The sequence below is a fragment of the Gossypium hirsutum genome, chromosome A11 (assembly GCF_007990345.1).
Source record: "Gossypium hirsutum isolate 1008001.06 chromosome A11, Gossypium_hirsutum_v2.1, whole genome shotgun sequence".
Taxonomy (NCBI): Eukaryota; Viridiplantae; Streptophyta; class Magnoliopsida; order Malvales; family Malvaceae; genus Gossypium; species Gossypium hirsutum.
Window position 1 is genome coordinate 99,848,511 of NC_053434.1, and position 7,710 is coordinate 99,856,220.

A 7,710-nucleotide genomic window follows, 5' to 3' on the forward strand; every position below is an offset into this window, starting at 1 on the left:
CTATCAACGTCCTAGGTTACCAATTGTGTCTGATGCTCCAGCACGACCAAGGGCCCAAGGTGTCGGAGGCTCTTGTTCCAAAAGGGGAGGGACCGGGATGATTCAAAAGGGGAGGGACCTAGGGAAGGGACCGGGATAACTCGTAGCATAATTTTCTATATTCGGGGATGGCTCATCGGAGCACCGTAGGGAACCTAACCGGCGGTGGGGGGCATCGTTGTCTGGGCATACGATGGGCGTGGGCAGTGCCCTGGACAACCCCTGCTCTCTCAATATCACCTCTACCCTAAAGAGCTAAAAAAATTTGGTCAATGTGCTACCAGGCGACATTCTTTTTTTTGATAAAAATACCTTAAGGTCAATCTCAATTTATTGCATCAATTAAAATAATATCATGAATTTCGATAGGGTAATCCATATCGAAATCCTTTATACAATTCTGATCCATTTCCCAATTGCTAAGAAAATCAGCAGCTTTATTACAACAATGCAGGGCCCAAACAAAATTAAAACTATCACAGAAATCCAAAATTTTAATGCTCTCCCTAATGCAGTAGCCCATAGTTGAAAAGTCAGCCTTCCTTCTATTTAGCCTGTTCACCAAGCTGACGCAATCAGTCTTAAATTCATGCTTAAGCCTGTTCCTAGAGCATGCAAATCTGAAGCTCTCTTCCAGCGTATGAAACTCGGCCCATTCGGTTTGAGCATTCTTTTCCACCACACCAGCCTGCCCTCCAAGGACAAAGCCGTCATGGTCCCTCGCAACAAGCCCAAAGCTCATCTTTCTCTAGTTCGGAGACGCGTCAAAATTTATTTTAATCACGCCCTGCTCCAGTTTCTTCCAGCCTTTCTCCATAATCGATTTAGGAAGCATTGGCTTTTCCATGAAATTAAAAATTAAAAAATCCCTGCTTAACACAGTAGCCCTTTCCCACGTCACTTTTTCCTCATCCTCCACGTCTCGAAAAACTTTATTGTTCCTGCTATTCCAAATATTCCAGAGCACCGTGATGAAGTCAGAGAAGGCTTTCTTATCAAGTGTATGAGCCACATCCTCAAGCCAATCCACACACCGACCATAGCAACCCTCAAGCAAGTAATTATTCAGAGCTCTATGAACCAGCATCGCTTTAGCATTTGGACAGTCTCTCATAGCATGAAGCAGGTTCTCTCTAGCCAGTCCACATCTCAGACAGTTGCTGATCATCACCCTATGAATGCCGAAAATATTCTCGTACGTAGGAAGGATATCGTGCCCTAACCGCAGTAAAAAATCTTAATCTTCGGAAGAGTCTGGAGTTTCCACATTAGCTTCCAAAAAATCCGATGAGGACCAAAGCCCACATGCTTAAGGGTCAACCAAGAATAAGCTGACTTATTAGAATAATAGCCAAGGGGATTATGGAACCAGATACGATAATCTTCAGGACCATTAAGAAGAATGGGGATTTTGCTTATTTGGTCCCCCAAGTCTTCCCCGTAGATCTCAAGGACCCTTCTCTCGTTCCACCCATCTTTCTCGTTGTTCTGCAGGTCGTGCACTTTCTCATCATGGACCTCCCTCTTGCTCAGCCTAATCGAGGCGCCCGACAGACCATCGAAACCCCAGTTATCACACCAGATATCAATTTTATCTCCCCGGCCCACATTCCAACCGAACCCGTCATACAATGTACAAGTGGATTTAGCAATGCTTTGCCAAGTAAATGAGGGTTTTTCAATAGGCTTAGGGTGAAGGATGTCCCTATCCAGGAAATACTTGGCACTCAGGACCCGAAAACAAAGCCTGTCTTTACAACTCATAAGACGCCACACTTGCCTTCCGAGCAAGGCCACATTAAAACGGTGAAGGTCCCTAAACCCAAGACCCCACATCCCTTTAGGAAAACACATGCGGTCACGCGATAGCATATGCCAACTTCGATTATTATCTTTACCCCCCACCAAGCCCGACCAACCATGGACTGAAGCTTTTCCAACACGCCATTAGGAGAAAAGAAGACCGAAAACGTATACGTAGGAACGGCTTGGAGAATCGATTTAATGAATATTTCCTTTCCCCCATAAGACAACAGCCGCTTTGACTAGCTGTTAATCCTGTTAGCTGTGCGATCCAGGATACTTTTGAAAGCATCGTGCTTCTTCTTACTAACCGGGATAGGTAGCCCAAGGTAAGCATCAAGGTTGGGAACCACCCTCATCTTAAGTAAGCTACTCAAGCTTTCTCGTTGAGAGTCAAGGGTGTTTGGACTAAAGTACACCATGGATTTGTCAAAGTTGATGCGCTGACCCGACATGCGCTCAAAAGACTCCAAAATCTTCGAAAATGCCATCACTTCACTTTGTTTATTCCTAACTAATAAAAGGGCATCGTCAGCAAAGAAAAGGTGACTAGCCCGAGGGCCATTAAAACTAGCCCGAATGCCCTTAATCATATTAGTCTCTTGCACATGAATTAACATACGAGACAGAGCATCCATACAGAATAGAAACAGGTAGGGGGACAGTGGGTCCCCTTGATGGAGACCCCTCTCCGGAATAATAACATCAGATTGAATCATATTGCATTTAACCCTATATTGAACAGTACAAGCACAATCCATGATTTTATTAACCCAAGCAGAAGAAAAACCCATTTTTTTCATCACATTCTCAATAAGGCTCCACTACACCCAATCATAATCCTTGCTCATGTCAAGCTTAATCACACATCCTTTGTTCAGGCCATTCTTAGAGCTTCGAAGATAACGCACTAGCTCATGGGCTATTAAAACATTGTCGTGGATCATCCAGTTGGGAACGAAAGCACTTTGGTTTTGGCTTATGCATTCGGGAAGGACCTCTTTGAGTCGATTAGTAAGAGTCTTAGCGACCATCTTATAGATCACCCTGCATAGACTAATAGGAAGGAAGTTAGCCATTTCACAAGGATTTTTAATTTTAGGGATTAAGACAATCAAGGTTTTATTAATATATCCAACACTCTTCTCTCTCTTAAGAATATCATGGCATAAATTCAGGACATCTTTCCCCACTATAGTCCAATGATCCTTGAAAAATCTCCCCGATAGCACATCAATTCCTGGCGCCTTGCGTGGATCCATTTATTTAAAAGCCTTCAAAATCTTCTCATCCGTAAAGGCATCATTCAGTCTCCGATTTGTATCCTCATCAATGCATCTTGGAATATGCTGCATGTCTCTATCATCATCCAGATTAATCGAGGTCTTGAACAAATTATTAAAATAATTCCAAGCAATGAAGCAAATCTCGTCCTCATTATCATGCCAAATCCCTTACTAATCTTTAAGTCTCGAAATATTATTTTTTCGCCTGCGACCTAAAGCACGAACATGGAAGTAGCGCGTATTTCTATCCCCTTCCCTCAGCCACTGGGAACGGGCCCTAAGGCCCAGTATTCTTCCTCGACATCGTAAAGGTGCCCAAGCTTTTCGCGAGCTTATTTAAGCAGACGCATAGTCCAATCATTCATGCGACCATCCATGAGTCTACTAATTTCCTTCTCCAGCCCTTTTATTTTATACTTCAAATTTCTAAAACAATTATACTGCCACGGACCCAGCTTATCACGAGTCAGGTCTATTTTCTCCAGCATGTTGCACTCCTCCTTTGACCAAATGCTCGTAATTATAACTTTAAGCTCTTGCTCCTCCGTCCAGAATGTATCATTTCTGAACCAAACCTTGTGGTTCGGCTTCTCCTTTTGGGCTTGCTACCTTCCGTATCCACCATGATAGCCTCGTGATCAGACTTGGACTGGCGAACGATATAGGAAGCTAGAAAGGGAAGCTTTTCCAACATGACCTCTGAAGCAACGAATCTATCCAGCCTTTCTTTGACGAGCCTATCACCATCCCTGTTGTTCGTCCACGTAAACTACCCATTGCACGGTTTGACAACAATCAACTTTAACTCCTCCAAGGTATTACAGAATTCCTCCATCAACATCTTGGGTTTATGACGGCCACCTTCCTTTATAGAATCATTCAAAATGGTGTTAAAGTCACCCCCAACAATTCAGCCTTCATTAACCTTACAATGCACTCTCCTCAACATATTCTAAGCTTGTTGTCTCAAACTAGGGTCAGTCTGGCAGTAAAAATCGGTGAATCTCAGCACCTCGTCTTCCTCCAGGCTAACCAGTGAGTCGATATGGAATTTAGAATAGTTTTGAATCGATACATTTATACCATCCCTCCAAAGCAACGCCAGCCCGCCACTTTTTCCTTCTGAATCCACTGCAAGGTAGCCCTCCATCCTGCAAGTAGAGCGAATACATTGGAAACCATTAGAACTAATCTTAGTCTCACAAAAAAAATGATATCAAGGACATTAGCAATAAGAAGTTGCTTAAGCTCACGAACTGTCGCTGGGTTCCTTACCCCACGACAGTTCCAGCTTAGAATTTTCATGGCTCTTGGCGGGGCTGGTCTCCAGCCCCCGCCTTAAAAGGTGAAACATTTTCTAAGAGTTTCCTCTTAACAGCTCTAGCTGGACTTTCATCCGTACTGTCGCCATATGATCCTCTATGTCTTTTTCGCTTACTTTTGAACCTTTCCATTCCATCCCACGTGGTTTTATGGCCGTTTCTTTCCATAAGGGAGGAGGCCATTAACTCATCTTCATTTGACTTCTCCTTTCCCATATTACCATACTGCTCCCTTACGCCCCTCGAGCTAGGCTGAATTTTTCCTTCACTCTCACGGGGTCCTTGAGCAACCAATTCTACACCATTCCTTCGCATGCCTCTCTCTTGGTTTGGGGTCACAACGGGTGCCCTCATCCAGCTACTATACTGGAGGTTTAAGTCACTCTGCCCAGCCCTTTCCTTGCTAGTAGTGCATGTCTTCAATGTATGACCTATCACCCCACATGCATAGCAAAAGTCTGGAAGCTGGTCATACTTAATAAAACCTATTTGTTCTTCACCAACCTTGTCCACCATCCTCACCACTCGCCTTTAAGGTTTTAGAACATCTATCTTAACCTTTATCCTCATGAATTTTGTCCACCCACCATCTCGGTCCTTCCAATCAATCGCCATCAACTCCCCTATAGCATTTCCAACAGCAAAAGCCAGTTTGCGATCCATTAGTTCCATGGGGATATTATAGATTCTAAGCCAAAATGGAGATAACCAAAATTCATAAGATTTAAAATCCTTCCCCTTTTCGAAAGGCAGCATCGCGAATAGACATCTATCAAAGAGCCAGGGCGACAGGTTTAAGATACGGCTTTGATTCTCCAGGCATCCAAACTTGATAATCAGGATCCTGTCCTTAAGAGCGACGAAATTTATCTTCTCTTTTGTGTACCAAAGTGATCGGAAAACCCTGTACATCGCCTCTCTATTTGGCGTCTCTAATGCCATAATCTTGCCCACAGCCTAAGATTCAAAACCTTGGACATTTTTTCCATTGTTCATGCTGATTATTTTCCCGGTTTCTTCCTCCAAAAATTTCAGTCTCTCGAGGAGCTCATTGATCTCCTCTGCCATTTTTGTCGTATCGTTCTCTGGCCTATTCTCCATATGTTGATTGAAGGAGAACTTCACAAGAAAAACAGGGATAGAAAAATCTTGGCAAGAGCCCGAAACAGACCAAACAAGAAAACGCAACAAATTAGGAGCACCACCAACAAGCAAGCTCGTGCGGGAGCACAAAAGCCTCCCCAACCGAGAGACAGCCACCGAAAAGCCCAGCAAGAAACCAAAGAAACCCAACAGAAAATAAGAAAACAAAATTAGCTAAAAAGATATTACTGTTCAATAACCTAAACTCGTAATCCCAGCATGTATAAAACCTGTACGTTGTTCGAAGAAAGATGACGACCTTCTTTCATGTAGAAACAACAAAAAAAGAACGTAGAAAATTCAAACGAAATATAAGAGAACCCAGCCCTCGTGGGACCCTCATCGTAAAAATCAAATGACCATGCAGAAACATTAAAAACAAGAACATACAAAAATAAATAAATAAATCAAATAAACTGAAGAAAGTAATCGGAATAGAATCACCGTAAGACACGAAGCAAGAAGTGCTGCAAGAAATGTCTTATCTGACCAGAATCACCGTCAAACCCTATCACGTCATAATAAAAGCATCGAACGGCCACCGAAGTGAAAAAAGAATAAGGAAAATCAAACGCAATCCTCACCATCAAAACGAAACACACCCAGAACCCACCCAAACTGCCATAATATTCAAACAAATAAGGCAGACACACAAACGAAAGACAAGAAACGAAATCGCCCAAATCTTGGAGAAAAAATGAAACTTGGAGGGACCGGGATGATTCAAAAGGGGAGGGAGCTAGGACGCTTCTACACCAATAGGGGCCCAATATTAGCTTTGGTGTACGACCCTCCCGCACATCCGATGCACTAAAGTGCCAATGCGGTCCGATACTCTGACACATGGCCCCGTACTACGGGATGGCATATGCTGTCGATGGTGTATGAGGCTACCGCACGACCGGGGACCAAAGGTGCCAGAGGCTCTTGTTGCAAAAAGGGAGGGACAGGGACAATTCATTCATTGGTGGGTACCGAACATGCAACGGTATCTGATTTCTACCTTTGGGACGATTCATTCATTATTGGGTACTGAACATGTAATAGTATCCGAATTCTACCTTTCGGGATTAGGGAGGGATTCGTTGCGCTATTTTGTATACCCCGAGAAAGCTCGCTGGAGCACCGCCGGAATAGATCGCCGGAGCACCACCGGGAACCTCACCAATGATGGGGGCACCGACGTCCGGTCATGCGATGGGTGTGGGCAGTGCCCTAGATAACCCCTGGCTGCTCAATATCACTTCCCCTTTAAAGAGCTAAAAAAACTTGGTCAATGTGCTACCAGTCGACATTCTTTTTTTTTTTTTGAAAAAAATGACCCAAAGGTCTACCTCTTTTTTATAGCATCTTTAATGATAATTTGATGGATATCCGACGGATAATCCATTTCAAAGTACAAATCACATCTATTCGTAATAGCTAAGTTACACAAATAATCCGCAGCATTATTACTACTACGATTGATCTAATTAATTTGGACCGAATTAATATTTTTAAACGCTTCGCACTCTTGCTTAATGCGCTGGCCCAATATGGTTATATCCTGCGCCCGTTTGTTGACTTTGTTGACCAGTAGTGCACTATCTGACTCCAAAATAACCTGGGTCACCTTCAACTTTTCGGCCAGCACTAATCTTTCTTTAAACGCCTCCAGCTCAGCCCAGCAAATATCCATAGTTTCATTCCTGAATGTAAAACAACCCCCCAGAACAAAGCCATCATTATCTCTAGCTATTACACCAAATCCACTACACCCGTGCGAAACAGCTGCATCAACATTTACTTTGATGAATCCATTCGGGGGGATTTTCCAACCCATGTTCGTCGGAATCGGGGGAATAACCGGAGGCTCGGTAAGGTTAAAAATTCTAAATTCTGTGCTTAAAGTTTGCGCCCTTTCCCATATCATCCTCCCGTCATCCATTTTACCTTGAAAGACCATATTATTTCTATCGTTCCAACTGTTCCAGAGAAGGGTTAAGAAGTCAGCAGCAGCCTTGTTATCAAGCTCACGGAACACGTCTTCAAGCCAATCGATGCAAACATTGTAATCTCCTACAAGTAATCTATTATTGAAACCCCCAGTAGCAAGGATCTCGCGAGCCTTCGGGCAA